The sequence below is a fragment of the Kryptolebias marmoratus genome, linkage group LG4, assembly GCF_001649575.2.
Source record: "Kryptolebias marmoratus isolate JLee-2015 linkage group LG4, ASM164957v2, whole genome shotgun sequence".
Taxonomy (NCBI): Eukaryota; Metazoa; Chordata; class Actinopteri; order Cyprinodontiformes; family Rivulidae; genus Kryptolebias; species Kryptolebias marmoratus.
The window spans coordinates 27,661,631-27,683,297 of NC_051433.1; the positions used below are offsets into that span (position 1 = coordinate 27,661,631).

The window sequence follows — 21,667 nt, forward strand, 5'->3', positions numbered from 1 at the left end:
TTCTGACGATCTGTGCTTCCTCGTCAGATTTTCCTACCGTAGCACGGCTAAACAGCTATGTCTAACGGTCAGGGCTACCCGTCAAAAACTGCTACCGTCATGTTTACAAACCGAAAACTATAGCAGTTTGTGTTAATGTTAAATATCATCGGATACTGAAGTGGAAGCTTAGGAGTTATGCTTAACATAGGATTGTAACAATTTATATCCACGACGAAAACCTTTCTAAAACCACAAAAATCACTTCCTTCATCAGAATATCCTACCTGTTAAATATAAGCGGGTAGCACAAATAGATCTATGCATTAAAAGCAGCAAGTGTCTGAAAAACATTACAACTTGCATACTAAAGCACCAAAAAAATACTTCAAAAACACTCCACAGAAAAAAATTTCACTTGTCTGATTTTTTTTATGTACAGATATGCATCTTTTAATGGTTTAAAATAAAAAAATAAAATAAGACAAATCTAGTTATTTCCATGCAGTGTCCAGAAAGAGGAGTTGTTCAGCTTGTAGGGCACCACAACTGCTTCCACCCACTTCGATCATCTTCATCATATGAAATAACTTTTTGTCACAACGAAAAATAGTGGCTGGTAAAATATTTGAGTGGCTGGTAAAAAAAATTTGTCCACCAGCCATAGTGGCTGGTGGACAAAATTTTTAATTTCCACCCCTGAATTCAACTGGATTAAATTAAGTGCTTAAAAACTACTCAGTGTGGTTTTTGTTTTTTAGAAAAAGTTATTATGACAGCTGAAATAAAATGACAATTTAAACTCATGACATGTGTCATTATGTCAAACGGAATTATAAAATGTGTTTTCTCTCACAACTTAACCCCTAGAGTGCACACCCAAACTCTCATTGACCTTGGTGAATTTTACAGATATTGAGCTAAAATTTGATGTGGTAGTAGTTGACAGTCATTCACAATACATGCAATGACCAGTAACAGATCTGCAAGAAAAAAAAAAAGACTTCAACTCATCATTTCTCATAAGCTGATTTTACTGTAAAAAATTGTCATAAAAGCTGGTGGGTGATATGCATTCCTTAAAGGAATGATAGGCTTTTAATTTTCTAGTTTTTGTTTCTGTCTGACTTCCCTATTAAAAGTGCTGTGAGAGAGTGACAGACACAGGTGTGTGTTAACCATGGTGACCCTAATAAACTACTCGCAGCAGTTTTAAGATATTTTTTTTTTCTCAATTCTCTTTCCACTTCTACAGTTGATACATCAAAATGCCTACATTTTTTGAGCTTAGATTATTACCAAAGGACATCCCAAATTCTTACTGGATTTCAGAGAAGACAGTTGATGGATGTTGGAATTTTGGCAATAGCTGCATTGGCACCCATTAACATTTCTGAAGAAACGTTCTGGTATGGTTTGTTTTTTTGTTTTTGTTTTTTTTTTTCATTAGAAAGAATAGAAGTAGAACTGACAGTGAGATCTAGCAGGGATGAACTCACAAAGAAGTTTTTATTCAATCTAAACAAAATGCCAGGAACTGTATTGCCCAATTATGTCTGCAGAGAACAGTTCACAACACCCCAACAAATGGGGTGGAGTGCCAAGGATGGATCTATACTACAGCAGGTACTGGAATAATTCTCTTTGATAAGATTTTTAGAACAGCAAGGCCTTCTGTGTACTTTGCTCAGACCCAACATGCTATAATGTAAGTGACATTTACACAGGTTCCTAGGAGTAATAGCTCAATGTGCAGGAGCGCTGGATTTCAACATGAGCATATTTAGTCTCTGTGGCAGATGAGCAGCTCAACTCCTTTTAAGCAGATGGATCTCTGCTTTGTGCAGAGTCAAAGCAGCAGAGTTCCGGTCTGAAGATAACAAGAGAATCTGGGTTACCTGGTGGCCCAGCTACAACTCACCTAACAGTCCTCACAGGACTGGCTGAAAATGCTGTGTTAACAGTGTTAAGCAGAAAAGCTTGCAGGCTGCAAAAGGTTGCTCAGATGAGATTTTCCTTTGAATTTGAGCTGACCTCTGAATCAATAGGCCAGAAAGTATTCCGTACTCCAGAGAGTATGACATTGCTCTCTGCTAAACTCATCTCCACTTTTCACAGATAAGCACACCATGTGCCGTTATTAATGAAATACCCTCTGAAGACAAATTGGCTCTGCAGAGAGAAATAACAAGAAGGTATAATGTTTCCACAGCTTTCTTTGCTGCTGCCACTAATTCTGTTGTTGTGGGTCACTCCACCATGAATGCTATCATTTGTTTTTAAGACTGAAAGGCCAAATGCACCTGCACTGCTATCCTTCTGACTGTTTTGGTACAAATGAAGTACATTAACAGACTTAATGTGATTTTGCAGAGTCCAGGTTGTGTAATGCGAGATCTAAATCAGCTGCGGCTGACTGTTGGCTGAGGCTGCTGTGGAGCAGTTTGTGTTTCTCTTATCTGACTTTAAAAGGCAAACGGCTCTCTCTAACCCCCTCCCTCTTTTGGCTACCCTTTTAAGTTTCTGTCTTTTATTTGAGTGTGTATGGCTGTGTGTTCAACTGACTGTTGTCGTGTCAGTGAAAACACCATCACTGTAGCAACTCAAATAGGACAAACACTTTATTTTCCTGCTGTAATTTTTATGCAGAAGTGAAGGTAGTATCTCACTGTTAGTGTTTGACTGCCTTGCAAACACCAATTTTCAATTAGTCTCTGAGGAATTACATTTAATTTTTTTTTTTTACATAGTTGAAAATTACATTTATTGTAAGTTATAAATAAATGAAAATACCATCTGATTCTGAAATAAAAACAATTATGATCAACATGTATTAAAATGTTTAACTAAGATAAAGATGTAAATTTGGGTAGCATATGACATGAAAGTTTGAGGCAAAAGCAGAGTTTGTAATAACTTTTGAGTGAGAAGTTGGTGAGGGGAATTTTAACTGGAGGAATTGTAAATTAAAAAGCGGTGAATCGGAAAAGGTTACTAAATACAATTCTTGGCACTGGTGAAATCAATCAGCTAAAGCAGCAAGAAGTGGTCATTAACAGCGGGCCACCTTACTTTGGGATGAATGCACTTCTGCGGCGATACCCTGCAGGTAGTCAGCTGACTGAGGCTTGGTGGCTGGTTCTGGAGTGGAGCTTTCCTGGGATGACCAGGCTTGTGGCAGCAGCAAAGAGAGACATGAGCGCTCTTGTTGACATGGGGTTCTGCAGTGAGTAATCAGTCCCCATGTGACTAGATCGGCAGAGATAGTGGACAGAGTTGAGAAAACCACCTGAGGGGTCTGGAGGTCAGTGACCCAGGGCAGGGGAGTGTTTGTGGTTCGGAGTATTCAGTCCAGTTCGACAGGCAGGGTGCAAGCAAAAGTGGGTGAAATTATTGTACTGTACTTATTGTATTGTACTGTCTGTCACTTTCTTATTTAGCTGTGTGTGAATTAAAATGCTAGTTTGTACTGGACAGAGTTGCCAAACTTTCAACAAGTGAGTTACAAAAAGAAGAGAAAGATGAACAAAGAAATATCTGCCATGAGAAAGATATGAAGCAGGCACTTAACAAGAGTTAAGCAAAAAGAAGACTAATATAACTGAAAACTAAAAGTGAAAAACTTCAGTGAGCATAAAAGTGACATAAACCAGGAATAGTGTCGTAGGAGTGGTACCGGAAACCAGGACGCAGAGACGTAATTCAAAAAGGTAAGTGAGTTTATTTACAGGTGGTGATATATGTACAGTGCCGCAACCAGGAGGATCTGAAATGGCCAACAGGAGCAAGGTGAGTCTCGAATACTTAGTGGTACTTGACCGGTTGATATGTGAGATTAATGAGAGTCTGTTTTCTTACAGGTCCGAGGGGATGACGTGGCATGGAAGCGAAGTAGGGCATCAGGAGACAATCCAGGAGAGGAGCAACAGAGATCCAGCACAAGGTAAGTCCTTTCAGGTAAGTTAGGCAGTGGTTCCAGAAAGACAGGGTTCACCATAGGAAGATCAACCAACCTGAAGCTAAGCAGGGACAAAAACAAAGGTTAGCTTAGCCGTGAGCTTCGTGTCAGAATCAGTGGCTGAGATCCTGACACAGAAGGCACAATGCTCCAGCGAAGATCAGGAACCAGCCGAAGCCTTAATAAATACCAGGTGCTGCTTGTCAAAGGAATTAGTTGCAGCTGCGAGGGGAGAGTTCATGACCACGCCAGCAGGGCGGGAACAAAAACTCCAGATCCTCACAAAAAGTAAATGAGAAAGTGTGTGCCCTGCATTTTCTTGTTGAGTAACACAGGTGGGCATTGTTTCATGGAAAATTCCTGTTTCTCATCCAGTTCGACATGTTCCCGATCAGCCTCAAAACCAATCAGATTTTAGTGAATCATCGAGTGATTTTGCCTCTAATAAAACAATAAAAGACCGCAAGAGTTTCTGTGAAACATATAGGTTGACATTCCATGGAGTTTAAAGATATAACCAGACTACAGTAATATTTAACCTTACAACAGCTAAAATAGTTTCAGATTAAATTTGTTCAAAATACAATAGGCCTTCTCAGCACTTAGCTGCTCGGGCCTAATCACACAGGTTTGGAAGGATTATGTAAAAAGATTACCTGAGATCACTTTTGAAGAAATTTGAATTTCACTGTAGATTATCATCATGTAGAAGGCTCGGCAATGAAAAACATTTAAATAATACTTTGATATTTGGATGTGAAATATTTCTTCACTGTCAGATATTAGTATCTACTGGAAACAAACATGATAGTGCACATCAAATTAAAGTTTTATGGCAGTAATTAGTGGGTTGCTCAACTGTTGGGGCAGGAATGACTTAAATTTTGGCTGCAAAAGCCCCTCTACACCACCAATTTTTAAATATTTTTACTGGCATGAAGATAATGGCTTACTCTAAAGGAAAAATTCAGTTAAATCAAATATTGTGCATTCAGAAAGTAATTACAGCACTTCCCATTTTCCATGTTTTATGTTACAGCTTTATTTTAAAATTGAATGTTTTTTTGATGCAATATCCTACAATGACAAAGTGAAAAAAGTGTGAAATTTTTGCAAATTAAAAATAAAATTAAAAAAAATATATTCTCAACCTTTGCTATGATACTCAAAATTCAGCTCAGGTGAATCCTGGTTGCACTGATCATCCTTCAGATGTTTCTACAATTTAATCTGGAGTCCACATGTGGTTAGTTCAGTAGATTTAACGTTATTTGGAAAGCCACACTTCATCTGCATAAGATTCCATAGATGATGGTGTAAGTCAGTGTGCAAACCAAGACATGAAGTGCAAGGAATAGTCTGTAGATTTCTGGGACAGAAGTTTGGAAAGCGTGTAAAGTGGCTTTAGTTCTAACCCTTCTCAGCATAAAACAAAGCTTAAAACTCTTTTATTAAATAGTGGAGAGTCTTTTAACCTGTAAAATCTCCTACATAAAACTTGTAAGACACAAAATCTAACCTGTGGGACAATTAAACAGTTTGGCCACTCATTAGTTTTGGACTTTTCTATACAAACTATAATTTCCACCCAGCAAATATTTGAGGCTCAATTTCTAACCTAAGTTTCTGTCTTATTTAGAGTGCTGTCTGGGAGTGAAAAACACAGGTGTGTAGTTTTCATGGTAACCACGACAGATCACTGGTGGCAGCTTTAACATTTTTTTTAATCTTTTTTTTTTAGATTTCCTATACAGTTTATACACCAAAATATTGGCATTTTGTCAGTTTAAATTATTACAAAAATACACTACAAAATATTGTTGGCCTCTTATTTTTGGTTAACTGTACCTTATAGGAGCTCAATCATTAGATTACTTGATTTATGCTCCCTTTATAATTTATCAGACCTCAACAGCTTAAGGCTGGATTTGTTTATCACAGGAAATTATGTATGATAATATACCAGAAAAGAGAGACCAAATTTGCCTTTTAAATTTCATTACAAAAATAAACTAAATTAAAAAAATCAACAAACAATTAAGACAAAAATAACTTTAATGCTGATAATTTGGAAATAATATTCTGAGTAATGACTGACAATTAATTACTTTGTTTATGACTTAAACAATGATCTTCATTGAACAAGGATTTAATAAGATAAAATTCTAAAACAACAATTAACCCTTTCATTATCTGACTTTGATAAGTTTATTTAAAATATGAAGATCTTTGAACAAGATGTTTGATTAAAATCCATAATTAAGAATTGTTTGTGCAAAGAAACTAGACAATTTAAAGTCAAGTCAAATTTATTTAATAGCACTTTTCAGCAACAAGGCAGTTCAAAGTGCTTTACATCATAAAAACATAATACAAATAAATGAGCAAAAGTAAAATAAACAGAGGAAAACCAAGCTAGGAAACTAGGATATAAAAAGCTAAACTGAAGTCATCTAAAACATGAGCTAAGATAATCTAAAAATAAACAGATGGAAAAGCCAAGCTTAGAAACTAAGATATAAGAAAGCTAAACTAAACTAATCTAAAACACAGGCTAAGATAAACTAAACTAAATTAAAATATAAAATGAGCTTGGCCAAGCAAAACTAATTAACATAGAAACAGACTGGAGATCACTAATTCAACTAATTCAATTAAAGTCATAAAAATAACATCATGCATGAAATTACACAGATTAACATAACACACAAAAAAAAGCTAACCAAAAGTACTAAAAACTAACTAAAAGTACCAAAGGCTAACTAAACGTACCAAACTGGCTAACTGAAAGCTAAAACACCTCAACCATAAGGGTGGATGAGGAGAAAAAAAATGATAACTCAAACTGTGTCCTGCAGGGACACAGCGTGACAAAACTACTGTAGAATTTTGTTCCGAAGGAGTGTAACAAGAAATGTAATCAGGAAGGAATTATCAGACTGGAAATGAAGATTGTTTTATGAACTTACATCAACTAAAAGGTTCATATAAAGAATCAAATTGCTTTTCTTTTTTTACCAGGTAGATGGTGCCTTACCAGATAGAGGCTGTGTGTGCAGCCAGGTGTCACTTCATCTTTTGTTGTTCTTAAGAGTCTGATCCTACACAGAACTACATTAATGAGGCAGGTTACGGCCCAGGGGCTTTTTAGGGTGGTCAGCATCTCGTCCAAGGTAACCTGAGATGTGGTGATGTTTTAAAGCTGCTTTGTAAGGAGGCAGCTGATGGAGCAGGAGTCATAGAGCATTGTGCAGCTATTGACTGGCTTATCTATAGGCGAAGAGTCATTCTTCAGCTTTGTTGTGTTTCTCTTTCTTTATCATATCTGCTAGACTTACAAAACCAGCTCTAAGCAAAATTGTTCTTTTACTTAGGTTAACAAAAACAACAACAATGAGACAAGGGAAAAGTCATCACATGAAGGACAAAAACTAACTGACAAACTGACAATACTAGACAAACTGAGCTTCAGATCACCAGCCAGAATTTTCTCATCAATTTGTTATCAAACAAGGGTTTTATAATATGGCCAGACAACCAGGCTGACGCTGGAGTAACCTTAGAGATCTGTACAGGACTATCTCACTCTGTTCAAAAAATCTTTCACCATTCAATCTTCTGTAATGAAAGCAATAAAAATGTTAAACATTTTCCTCTTTTTTTTCCTACAGCTCTCAGCGTAGGCAGATGCATTTTTCTTCTTTCAGTCTCCCCCCCCACCCCCACATATGATTTTTCATCGTCTTTCTTTCTTTTTAGCCTCTCTTTGCATAATTTCTGAATTAAATTATTATGGATCTGGTCAGCTGGTCTCTCAACGCAATGATCAAATTTTCTTGAAGAGAAGATTGGGCAAAGGAGAGCCCTCCTGCCCCGACGGGACATCTTCAGCGAGACACAGCATGGCTTCCTGGAGCAAGCAGAAGATTGTGTTTTTCTGGAATGTTGATCGTGGATAGTGAAAATGTATACATAGTTGGATTTTTAACAGGATTTCTGCTTTTTGGGCTTGGTGGTTTCCTGGTGTTTCGTGAAATTCGGAAGACACAGGTAGCTGTTTGGCCAAGGTTGCCTGCTCTGTGTGAAGGAATGTGCCAATCACAAAACACTCAGACTCAGCTTTGTGAACAAAGGCGAATGGACCTTACAACTCGCTGACCAAATGGAATCAACCTTGGAGAAGTTACTGACTTGGCCTTGCGGAAGTGACCACTTTTATTTGGCTGTTTCAACTTGTCATTGAGATGTACCAGTAAGACTTTTTAGGGCTGACATGAAATTTTGCTTTCGGCCTGATCTAAAAACAATTCTGATATCTGAATCTGGCTCCACTGAGTCGAACTGGGAAGGGTGGTTATCTCAAATTGTCCTGGATGTTATGCAAACTTGATGCTCTCTGCCCATCAGCTGCTTGCAAACCTAAACATAGATCTTAATCAAACATTTAAAAATTCATGTGACAAGACGGTGCACCTCTGCAACACACGGGAATAAACTGAGAACCTCCACAAATGTCTTGAGACATTCTGGAGACTCTCTTGAAAATGTTGTTCACCAACTAGTCATAGCTCAGTGAGTTACCACCTTAACCCTCCTAAAGCCCTCAACAGACAGAGAGAGAAGTAGAGAAGCCCTTGTAATTGTGGGTCAATTTGACCTGAATTTAAGGGTAAGGGTACTAACTATTGGTAACCATTTGACAGACCATCTCTGCAAAAATGGCCAGACTATCCCTTTAAGCTTTGCCCTAATTTGCAGCTCAAACGCTTGTTCTACTGTGTTTTTATGGTTCTGCTTCTTTTCACTTACTGCTTTGCAGACATATTAAACTTCTGAAGAAAGGAGAAAAGGAAGAAGAAACACAAAAGAAAGAAATGATAAAAGAGAAGAGAGGAATGTAATGGGGAAGAGCAGGAGAAGAAGTTAATGGATGGAGGTTATTATGCGTGGGGTAATGAGAAAGAGGGACAGCTCTATTAAGGGGGGATAAAGACTAGGTAGCAAAGCTAAAGGGTTATATGGAGCACAGGCTCTATTACAGAGGGGAGTCGGGGACATCATAATCCCCGTGGCCTTATAAGTAATTACTATATGATAGGGAGAGTGAATAGTAAAACCTATCTACTGTCAGCAGAATTGGAATTAACTCCCTAATGGTTCCAGCAGTGTCCCACACTTTTATGTGCATGGTTTTGTGTGTGTGTGTGTGTTTTCTTTGCACATGAACCCTTTAAAAATTTGAGTGGCTGACTTTGAGAGCGAGACTGTGCATATTAAGGGCATTTTTCATTTCTTTAAAGCTTCACCTCTGAAGATAGAGTTAAGGGTGTGTGCAAAATGTGTTTTATGAGAAACTGTAGAACACACAAAACAGACACAAATCTCTTCTGTGTGCACGTGTGTGTTCCAAAAACAGCAGGAAGTCTGGACAGTGAATTCTAAACCTTTAACGCTGTCTGCCTTTTATCTACCTGTCCTACAGATACACAACTGGTCTGCTTGCCTGAAAATGTCCACAATGCAAAGCAGAAGAACATAAACAGTAACGACGTGTCCCTTTGGACCACTAGCTGAAGGTGCTGCATACCAATATTTTAGCATGCCGTTTATTGTGCACAAGAAAGCAATTTTTACTCTCCAGACTGAGTCAACAGACCTGAACAAATAAAAGTGGCTTACAGTTTCTGTTACTTGTTATAGCTGAGCCAGTTAGAGCCATTTTTGTACCTGCTCAGCAATAAAGAATGCATAAAGCCTGGACAGAGCTTTAGCAGCACATGGTCAAACCATTGAAACTCAATACAAAAAGGAAAACTAGCCCCTAAAACACTACGATATCTTTGGTGTTTGTGGAAAACTAATTCAGTTTATTGCACTCCATTTAAGTACTATTAAAAATCTATACTATATCATTTTAGAAAAAAAAACATTTAAGAGCTGCTACATTGTTTTTACATAATGACAGTATTGTCATGTCACCAAATAAATGAAGTATGTGCATGCTGATGTTTTCAATGAAGCAGAAACTGATTCAACTCTGCAGAGAACATCTTATAGGACCAAAAACCTGGTTCAACCTTTGGTTTTCACTTTCCAAATGAAAACAAATAAAATTTATAAGGCACATCTAAAACTAAAGTAATCCCATTTCTGTGAAAATGAAGTGTGAATGTTGTCTACTGAATGAAATTTGCTGAAGAAGCTTAAATGGAGTTGTTTAAGTTAAAAAAGTAGAACACTAGCTAAAAGCAGCAAAACACTAACTAATGCCTAAAAATTGCAAAAGGTTAGCCAAAAGTAGCAAAGGGTTAGCTAAATGTAGCAACAGACTAGCTAAAAGTAGCAAAAACCTAACAAGTTTAAAGTTGTGTTAAATACATGCACATTTTTACTGTTTGTCAGGTTTTCAACTAAGTCAAAGAGGGAGAGCAGCTCGGTGACAGACAGACGCAGGAGGCTACGATTATGGTAAATGATTTTATTTACAGTGGCAGTGAGAAAAACAACAGGCTTCCGGATCTGGAAGAGAGGATGAGGGGTAAGTATGCAGAGGGTGTTTACAGGTTGAACAGGCTGTAGTTAATGAAAGAGAGAGTCTTTTCTTACAGGGTAGGAGAGAGAGTCCAGTGTGGGAGGTGGTGATGAGGTGAGTACTCGCAGGTAAGGCGTTTCCAGGTTGCAGGATTCTGGATGGCTGAGGCAAGTGCGTCCTCCACAGAATACAGATAGCAGTGAGGCAGATTGGCTCAGGTAAGTGGCTCTGGGTACTTAGCTCGTTGGTGGCTCAGGATACAGATCAGACTGGTCTTCCAGGAACACAGGTAACTCTAGTGGAGTACAAAAACACAAAAAGTACACTTAGGAAAAACTCCAAGTTAATGAGGTAAGGTAAAAGGCTGAGAGACTTTACCACAAGGCAAACAATGCTCCAGCGCTGGTCTGATCCCCACCACGGCCTTAAGTACACAGACTCCGTGATGAGACTGATCTTCTGCAGGTGTGGATGACATGACGACTCAACCAATAGGAGGACAGGATGGCCCACCAGGAAGTAACTCACAGATCACCACAGTTATCTTCTCAAAAATCTTGTTTGTAAATTATTGGCACCTGTTGGGAGTTCACTTGTGGGGAGGAGAAGTTGACCTAACCTTTTAAATAGGGCTGGTGATGCACATGTAGGGATGTGAAGAAAGTGATATGGCACGTGTGGAGTTGCCGTAGCAGTTATAGATGAGTAGTTTATTGACGAGAAAGGAAAAAAGGTATGGTGTTGGAAGACTTCAGGAAAGGAGCCTTCACTTCAAGACCCAGTCGATTCTGGCTAGGCTGAAGTTCTCTGTTATGTTTTGGAGGAATGCTGCCTGGATGCTATTCAGATTATTTCACTGGGAGTAGTGGGCACATAGCAAGTGGGGTCTCGTCTGGGATCATTAAACTGCCTTTTAGTGGGTTGTAAATTGGTTAACCGGTTAGCTTTGAGTTTGGCATTTTCTGCAGTGTTTGGTTAGTAGTACTAGTGTTGGAGGAATTCAAAGCAGATAAATGTCTTAATTTCACCCTATGAGATTGTAAAGTCTACTGTTCTTGCTGCTTACCAGCTTTCTCCAGAAGTTTATCTACAGCGTTTGCATAACCTGAAAAAAAATTGAGAATCATCCTTGCGTTAAATATGCTAGAGAGAAAACAACAGTCTTTGACAGATGAGTGTGTTCGAAGAACATTGGTCATAACTACGAGAAATTAAAATAGCTCATTCTCTTAGAAGATTTTAAAAGCAGTGTTTCTTTTGAGGTAAAAAATTACTTAAAAGATCAGAAGGTTGATGCTATTCATAAAAGTGCTGTTATGGCTGATAATTTTGAGCTCACTCATCAGCATCTGGTGAGTGGATGGAGCAAACTTGATGGTTATAAAGCCCAGTTCGGGATGGGAGTTGAAAGGGGTCTCCCAAAACCCTCAGGAGGGCTTGAGACATCAAGTGGCAGGGAGGGGTGCATTTAGAAGCCCTGGTGTGCTACTATTGTGGTAAAAAGGGACACAAGAAAACAGAGTGTTGGGCTCTGGCAAACAAACACAAGATGAATGAAACTTCTCCTAAGCCTAGTCTCCTTGTGTTGAAAATGAGTGGTGAGTGTGTCAACAGTGCTATTTTGGATTTGCATAGAGGTTTTCTTTTTAGAGGTGTTGTGTTTGTTGCTGGAAATGATTACCCTGTGGTTATTCTGTAAGATACCGGTTGCTTCTCAGTCACACTGTGTGGTGAATGGAGTAACTCTTCCTCTTTCTGAATGTGGGCTCTTACTCAAGGGGTGAACAGCGATGTTTCTGAATTTAAATCTGTCCCTCTCCATCTAGTATATTTGCAGTCATCTATAGTGACAGAAGTGGTTAAGGTGGGTGTAGTGTGCAGCTTGCCCTTTCCAGGTGTCACGTTTGTAGTGGAAAATCATTAGCATGGAAAAAGGTGTGTTGCATCTTTGGTTGAAGATTCTTCAGTAGACTTTTCTGGAACTGAGGCCCTGCAGAGGGAATTTCCAGGAGTTTTCCCTCACTGTGTAGTTACCCGTTCTCAATCTCAACTCAAGCCAACCAGGAAGTACATACTGAGATGGTGAGAGATCAGAGAGAGCTTGAAGTGATTCTGGCAGAAAGTTTTTTTTTTATCTCGATATGGATAATTTTATATCACTATAACAATATATATCACGATATACCCCAATTACGTACGTTGTCAGTTATTCTCTGAAAAATATGAAAAAATAATCTAATTTCTTACTTTTTTCAAGCTTTATTTCAAAGTGACATTTAAATGAACTTTCACAAATGAGATTTGCTGCATTTTAGTGCAGCATTATATATGATTCAAATGACAACAGACTATTATCTTCCGCCGGCTATAGTTTTCCTTTTCGCAACTTTCCCCGGCTCTTTTACAACTTGTTTGACCTTGCACTTTTTGGATTGTTAAATATCCTTTTTCATGTTTCTTCTTTAAGTGATAGAAAAGGTTTGTTGTGTTGGCGTCAGATGAGAAAACATTCTAATAGCAGAGTTAGCATGTTACCTTTTTCTGCCCCGTGTCAGACTTATTGAACCAAATCACAGACATCCCCCCTCGTTTTGGTAAAAGTCTTTCTTCTTGGGCTGCGTGCTAGCTGTCTCTACTTGTTGCGACCCCGAGTTTGATACTTCATGCGTCTCCATCTTTCAGCACTTATGACTTAAATGGAGGGTTAAATGGAGGGTCTGGTATATGTTTTGGTATATGTCTATTTTGGACTTATAACCCCCCCTGGAGAAAACTCCACCAGCCGCCACTGGTTTTGATTCATTTTTTTACAATATACACAGCAGAAAAAAACTGAGGTCCGGACCTCGGTGTCCTCAATGGTAGCTACGGCCCTGGGCAGTAGAATCTACATTAAAGACAATGCTTTAATGAGAAAGTGGAAAAGTGGAAGTATCCTAAATGTTGTACTGATGAAGAGTGGAGAGGTAATCATCAGATTGTACTTCCATCCTGCTATAGAGAAGAGATGATGAGATTAGCTCTTGAAATTCCTACTTGATGCCATTTGGGGATTAATAAGATCAAGGCCAGAATTATGAGGCACCTCTATTGGCCCAGTATCCGGAAAGATGTAGTGGCATTTTGCAAGACTTGTCATGCATGTCAGCTGGGTGGAAAGCCCAATCAAAGCATTCCACTTGCTCCACTGATTCCTATTCTGGATGTTGGAGAGCCATTCAGATTGTCTTCCTAAGTTTTTCCCTCAGGTTGTTCTTCCTGATGAGATACAGTTTGATCGAGGCTTCAAACTTGTGGTGGGAACTTTTCAGACAGTGAAGAAAGAGTTGGGGGTAAAGCACCTCAAGTCATCTGTGTACCATCCACAGTCATAGGGAGCACTGGAATAATACCGTCAGACTCTTAAGTCTATGCTCAGGCCCTATTTTGCTGATCAGTCTGGGGAGAGGAACAAGAGTTCCATTTCTGTCGTTTGCTATTTGTGACTATATATTACTATAATGGGAAGAAGAAAATTAGCCGAGAGAGTATTAGGCACATAACAGTAGCAAAAGGCTGATTAAAACCTACAAGTAGCAAAATGCCAGCTAAAGAAAGCAAAACATTATCTAAAAAATGAAAAAGTAGTAAGAGGCAAGCTAAAACCTGAAAGTAGTAGAATGGTAGCTAAAAGTAGCAGAAAGGTAGTTAAAAGCTAAAAGTAGCATAAGAAGACAAATATAAAACATGTTTGTTAAAGTAAGTTTTCCAAAGAGGACAATGTTTATGAAGAAATTGAAGAGATCTCAATGTATTTCTATGGGGAAAATATCTGTAAATAAAAAACCTCCAAGCAAAAGTCATAGCACCCATCTCCTGAATTAGCTGAACATTTGATATACGCATGAATGGTTAAAATAACACAAAGTATGCAGAAGTACTTAAGTTGCAAAAAAAACATATGTACAAATGAAAAATAATGCAGAGAAACTTTCACACAAAAACTAGAGCTGACCAGTTATAAAAATTTGGAAACCAGTGAGGAGACACTAACACAGGAGTGATAGTGTCATTCTGGCTCTTTTTCTTCTACCATTCAAAAGTCTGGCAGCTGAGTTCTGAAGCAGCTGTCAACAAGACAACAGAGACTGGTTGATGTCAAAATAAAGAGAGTTACAATAGTCCATCCTGGAGGTGATCAATGCAGAAATAACTGTTTTCATACAAATGTCAGGCAAAATTTATTTGAGTTTAGAAATGTTTCTGAGTTGTAAAAAAACAACTCTGTTAATCTGTTTATTAAATTCTAACCAGTCAAAGATGACACCTAGATACCCCAAGATGAATCCTGGAGGAACTCCACAGCTAACAGGGGCTGCTGAGGAAGAGAAATTTGGCATTTCAACTGAGAAGAATCTTTAAGATGAAGAAAAAAAAAATCAGTTCCCTGAATCCCAGCCTGATCTTAAAAGCTATTTAGAAAGATAGTGATCAATCATTTCGACAGCTGCTCTGAGTTCTAACTAGAGAAAGACTGACCCATATTTATGTTAAAAAGGGTCTCAATCTCAAAGACCAGCAGAGTTTGCAACATGCATTTGGCATCAAATATTTACTGCCTCCTGAGAGCTGGTAATATTTGCGTCTCCGAAAAAGAAACTGAGGAAGTTTAGCAATCTGCTGCACTGCTGACTTCACAAAAAGAGTGAAGATACTGTATGTCAGGAAAAGTAAGATTATTCCTCTCTTTCTGTGATGAGTGTCAATAATCATATTTAACATAAGCAGCCAAGACAACTAAAATTTGCTGCACTTTGATACAAAGAGTGCGAATTACACCTGCTAAACACGATGAACATGTTTACACCAGCATACAATTAGCACTATTTACTTTGAGAATATACCGCTGAGTCAAAGCATATAAGGGGACCTAATGAGGAAGTAAAGATGGAGCAGATACCACCTGCAGCACAATAATAATGAATCTGAAATAAATAGAAATGTATAGCTGCAGTAGTTTAGAAAATAATTCAGTAATGTATGCCTGTATTGTTGTGCTAATTAGTTGTATGCTAATTACTTAAGACAGAAAGCTGCTGCCATGGCCAACAAAATAAGATCCCTCAAGAAAAAAGAAAAAAAGATGTGTTCAAAGGATATTTGATTAGAGTTTTCCATTTGATACTGGAGGTAAAAAAAGAAAATCCTTAATGAAGTGCAATCAACTTATATTCCACTTGAATTAAAACATAATGCATTTTAATTTAATTAAATACAGTTCAGTTTAATTTAATTATACTCTATTTTTTGTTTAGTTCAGCTCAGTTTATTAGTGTTCATAAAATTATAAAAATTTCAGTTTATAAAATTTCACTTTCTAAAAAGCTGTACTGTTGAGAAAACCAAATAGATCACATTACATCTTTAATTTCCTCAAGTATCTCTGTATCCCAACATACTAGAGAGCTAACTTCTTCAAGTGAGTAAATTCTGGAGAACTTAGTTCATGACAAATGCCCAAGTACCATTTGTTTGTGTTTGTAATCATTATATTTTCATGCAGAAAATAATAACATTTAACAGTCATCACAGTCTGGAGCTCACTCAGCCTCAGATAACATAACATCAGCAATCAACCCTTTTATTAACAAAGACAGGTAAAAGTATGAAGCAGGACCAGATGGAGACGACGAAGAGAAGTCAAGCCAAGTGACACAGTTTGACTTGAGTTAAACATGATACAAGACAGAATGAGGTTACATGCAAACACTGGAAAAACAGTCATTATTTTTGTACAATCTTGTGCATGCTGTGAAAATGAGTTGTTTCTTTTCCAGCCTGACCATTTCAGTCTTGAATGAAATTGAGGCTTTTAACCTCAGCCCAAAAACAAATGTTTTACAATAACAGGCTTAACAGGGACCAGATTGCACATTTTCAAATCCTAACATGCCTCTATCTCATTGCATAACTATAACACATTCTGAAATGCCAACATGAAAGTAGCAGGAGATTAGAAAGTGGTAATACACAAACTTTTATATCAGGGAACTTAGTGCGACAATGTATTTCCCAAATATTTTATTTTGTATTTGTGTTTTTTTGTGATTAGTTAGGCTTTGATATTAATAAATACACAGAGTTCTCCTGTATCCCTCACTCTCAACGTGCTGTATCACCTGGCAGGACTCTGTTGAGTAATCTTTTATATGAAGCATTGATATGTGGACAATTCTGAATCAGTTTAAAAATATCACAAATTATTTATTAAGTGGTAATAACGTCCCATTAAAGAACGTAAAAGCTGGAACTTTGAAGTGCAGAATTTAATGGTGTGTACACACCAGAGAGCTGAGAACAAGATGGCTGACTGAGACATATAAATACCTAGTTCTGAATTGAAAGCATTGAAATCCAGTGTTTGGAAGTATTTCACAACTGTGTCAGACGAGTCCGAGCTCATTGTTTATGTGCAGTATATTGATGGTGATGACTTGAAACAAGACATTCTTATGTCCACAAATCTGGCAACAAAGTCAACAGGTCATGATATATTTACGGCTGTGGACGCTTATTTTATATCCAACAAACTGAACTATGAACGGAAGGAGATTACTGCTGCAGCCGATAAAAAGGAGTGTTTATAGACCACAGAGGGAAGAAATATTAGTCCTATGATGGGCGAATCACAACGGAAGCAAATAAATCAATGAAAGTCAAACTGAATGCTTTAAGTTTAGACATCCTCTCTGTATCAAAGCCAGAAAATCTGCTCTCTTTTTTTTTTTTTCAACCGTATTTCCACAGGTTACGTAGCATACTGCCCCGTCTTTTTGGAGAATACTGCACCGATGTAAGCACCAAGTATAAATTCAGCCATAGTGGCTGGGGGACAAATTTTTTTACCAGCCACTATTTTTCGTTGTGACAAAAAGTTATTTCACATGATGATGATGATGGAGGTGGGTGGAAGCAGTTGTGGTGCCCTACAAGCTGAAAAACACCTCTTTCTGGACACTACATGGAAATAACTAGATTTTATTTTAAACCATTAAAAGATGCATATTTGTACATAAAAAAAATCAGACAAGTGAAATTTATTTCTGTGGAGTGTTTTTGAAGTATTTTTTTGGTGCTTTTGTATGTACGTTGTAATGTTTTTCAGACACTTGCTGCTTTTAATGCATAGATCTGTTTGTGCTACCCGCTTATATTTAACAGGTAGGATATTCTGATGAAGGAAGTGATTTTTGTAAACAACAGAAAGAATCAATACTGCCACCAACTGGTAAAGAGTGTCTGCTAAACTTTTCTCCTTCTTGCATTTAGCAGCAACTCGAGCACATTGCTGCCCCCTATATGTCATGAGGACAAATAACACCTTTTCTGTTCAAATTGCCACCCGCCACAGTGGCGTGTGTGTTGATCAAATTCACCCGCCACTTCAAATATTTACCTGCATTTGGCCGGTGGCTGGTGCTAATTTCCACCCCTGGTTGCCAAAGTAAGAACTAGGTGTCTGTGACTATCAATATTTGACAGGACAATTAGAGATAGATGCAGCTTTTACACAATATTTGACATGTGTGTTAGAGGAAGAACAGACAGAGGAGTTAAAATGAAGGTATTTATTCCAAGAAAGGAAAAGTGCATCCTGTTTCTTCAGAGGTTACACCAGTAATCAGTCTGAAGAAATAATCTTCTTATGGAACCATTAATTAATGACCATCATAAAGAACTCCCCTGCTATCACAGCAGATCCTTCTGTGAAGTGCCTTGTGAAATTTAGGTGTTTTTTTTGTGTGTGTGTCTTTCTTCTGTTTGCTTTCTGAAGTCAGCCTAGCAGCACAGAATAACAAGATATTAAGGTTGGTGTTCTTATTTTATCACAATCTGCTGATGTTGCTTTTGCCTCATCTACAAAGCTGGCTTTATTAAAAATTAAACATGTAATGAAGAAATTTTTGCAGAGAAGGTGCTGTATGTACTTTTCTTCTAACCAAAAATTATAGACATGCTCTTATGTTGTGAAAAGACTGAGCTCTTACAATGAACATACTCCATTTAGTAAAAACATTTTTACACAAAATTTAAACTTTTTTACTTTAAATCAAGTTTGTTTTCAGCAAGATAAAACATCTGATTTTGTCAGACATGATGGCAGAAAAAAGAGTCAGTGTCCTTATCTCAGAGTTGTTTTATGAGTAAACCATCAAAATTGCTAAACTATTGCATTATAAAAGTTGAAATTCAAAGAATTAATCTCAAACCTACATTGATTTAAAAATGACCAACTTTAAAGGTAACTAAAACATTTTTAAATAAAGTTTGACAGGCACAAATGTAGCCACTGCCTGCAATTTTCACACTTTGTAATAGTCTAAGCTAAGTAAAACAACCTACATTTTGAAATATGGACTGTAGAATAGGTGTAAAGAGAACCAAGATCAAAAGAATTGTTAAAGCTGCTAGTGGCTGATAATGGTCACCATGGTAACCACACACCTTTGTCTGCAGCTGTGACCAAATTGTCCACCTATTCAATATATAGTTCCCTACATTGTGAGTTGGCCATTTTGTAGTGCTGTTTGAAATTTCTACAGAAATTTCTCATTCACTAGATATTGTCCTGGAAACTTGTTCTGTGGTTCATTAAAATAAGGGTACAAACGTACTCTATGATGGTGGAAACAAACCAGAATGCATTGAGGCCTAAGCCAATACAGTGGGCTAATCAAGGCTAATGCTAACATCAGGTCAATATTTTGAGTTTGATCAAACTCTGTAAAAATGCCTCTAATTATCCAGACGTCTCTATTATAACATGGCTCGGCTTCTCCTCTGTTTGAGCTGTAGGCCTGAAAAATGATGGGAAAATGTGAACTGATCCTATACAGAGCACATTCAAGTCTAAATATGAACCATTATAAAGTTGTAAATCACAATGTCATTTTAAGTTCTACCTTTATAAAATATAGCGGTAGCATTTGTTGATGCACTTAATCCTTTCATCAGAATACCCAGCTTTAATAAAATACTTAGGTAGCACATTTTGTTGTAACAAATCCCTTTATTTGAGTTTCCTACCTTTTATGAAATACAGCGGTTACACATGTTGGTGTCCTAAAACCCTTCATCAGAATATCCTACCTGGTAAATATAAGTGGGTAGCACAAATAGATGCACTAAATCTTTTCATAACAATACCCTACCTTTAAAAAAACCCCAATAAGGTAGAGTATTCTGTTGCACCAAGTGTCTTCATTTGAGTATTCTACCTTTTGTCATAGATTCCAGTATTTTTGAGTTTTGGTTCTTTGATTTTGTATTTCTGGTTATTTTGTTTTAGTTTAGTCTATTGGCTTTCTCTGTTTCTTTTGTCACCATTCACTCCTCCCCAGTATTTTTCCGGTCACCCTTGCCACGCCCACCTCACCTGCTTCTTGTCAGATCCTCAGTTGCAATCAATCTCTCCCTCTGCCTTTAAAACCGGTCTCTGTTTCTCCATTCCTCACTGGGTCATTCCGTTCTGTTCCTTTTGCCAAGTTTGTTGTTCCATGCCTTGCTTTTACCTTGCCTTGCCCTTTTGGATTTTGTGTTTATTGTTCTTTGCTGCCATGCCAGCCTTTTGTTTTGTTAATATTTTGTTTTAATAAATTAGTTTCATTTTACAAGATGAGTCTGCATTCTGGGTTCGCCTCGGTCATCCCCCTATTGACACCTTTCTAAAATATAGTGGTAGCACACGTCGGTGTCCTAAAACCCTTTATAAGAATATCTAACTTGAAGAAAGACAGAATGACGAACCAGTAATTTACTGTTTTTTTTACAGTTCATGTACTGTAATTAATTTTAACAGTATATAACTGTATATTGAATTACAGTAAGCTGTTGTTTTTGTTGTGATTTTACAGAATGTGCATATCAGTTGACAAAAGATCAGGAAATCTGCAAATTCCTATAAATCCTTTGAAATTTACAAAAAGAGAGAATACAGATTCAATAAAATGTTTTTTTTTTATTCACAGAACACAAGGACAGATTTCTTAATGTCAGGTTTTTGTGAAATTATGACCATAATCTTAATTGCTGAATAAAAATGGCCATCAATAGTATGCAGTTGAGGTAAAATAGCAGCAACAACAGTGAAACACTTGCATAGCAGCAATAACAGTGTAATGCAAATAAAAACCAGCTGCAATAACACAGGTTCAGTAACAGTATAAGAAATGCATCACAGTCTAGCTTTGACAAAAAGTCTTTTGCAAATGCAAGTGTAGGTAAAATAGCAGCAACAACAGTGTAATGCAGGGCTCTTTGAGTCCTCAAGATTGTCCTGCAGGTTGTAGATGCAACCCTGGTCTAATACAGTTGAATCAAATGAATGGCTTGTCACCAGGCCTTTAACAAACTTGATGGCATGCTGAAGATCTAATTCACAGTTAATTACCAGTATAATGCAAATGAAAACGGGCTGCAATGACACAGGTTCAACAACAGTATATGAGAATGCATCACAGTCTAGCTCTGACAATATATATATATATATATATTGTCAGAGATACATTATACATTCTCTATTCTATAGATATTCTATTCTCATAGACAGTATATATATATATATATATATATATATATACTGTCTGGATAGCTCAATGGGTAAGTCACCAGACTTTCACCCAGGAGACCCGGGTTCAGGCCGGGGCAAAGATACAACAGTGAAATTGAGCTATCCAGTCTGGGTCCCTAGGCAAGACCCTTTCAGTTACTGCCTACCTCATACCATGAGAGAGATAAATATGAATCACATGCCGGTTCAGATGCCCGGCCAAACAAGGTCTGCGTCAGGTGCTGGGGAACCAGAGCACCCTGATGAAAAATGGGCTACTGGAACAAGACGATGATGGATGAGAGGTGAAAACATAGATCTGTTGGAATGCTACTACTCAAGTAACCCTAGTCAGAGAGGTTACATGCAAAGAATGCTGGAACAATGGTTACTTCGACATCCCCAGTCAACACTGACTGCCAAACAACTAGTAGCTCAGTGTTCCAATATCCACAAACGGCGACTACTATCACAACTTGAGATTGACGAGGTGCAACACAAATGCTATGGCAAGGGGGAGGAGAATAAAACATCTAAGCTGAACAAAACAGCCACTGACCTGAGAGATAGAATCGTAGCCCGAATGGGCAGTAGACAACCCCGAATGAAG

General features: G+C 37.7%; 1 protein-coding gene and 1 long non-coding RNA gene across 3 annotated transcripts in view; one reads left to right on the forward strand and one right to left on the reverse strand.

Moving 5' to 3' along the window:
- The window catches only part of LOC112449913, a 6,741-nt gene extending 3,586 nt beyond the window's left edge, over positions 1-3,155 (reverse strand). The window contains exon 1 of the long non-coding RNA XR_003038469.2: positions 3,052-3,155. This is a non-coding gene — a long non-coding RNA (uncharacterized LOC112449913). The remainder of the gene's footprint in view (positions 1-3,051) is intronic.
- Positions 1-21,667, forward strand: part of klhdc8a (kelch domain containing 8A) — a 162,633-nt gene that overhangs the window by 33,730 nt on the left and 107,236 nt on the right. The window contains exon 1 of one of the 2 annotated variants that reach the window (XM_037975460.1): positions 2,593-3,922. The exons of the other annotated variant lie outside the window; for it this stretch is intronic. The gene's annotated coding sequence lies outside the window, so the exon portion shown is untranslated. Of the gene's footprint in view, positions 1-2,592; positions 3,923-21,667 lie in introns of those variants that run through there. 2 annotated transcript variants of the gene reach the window in all.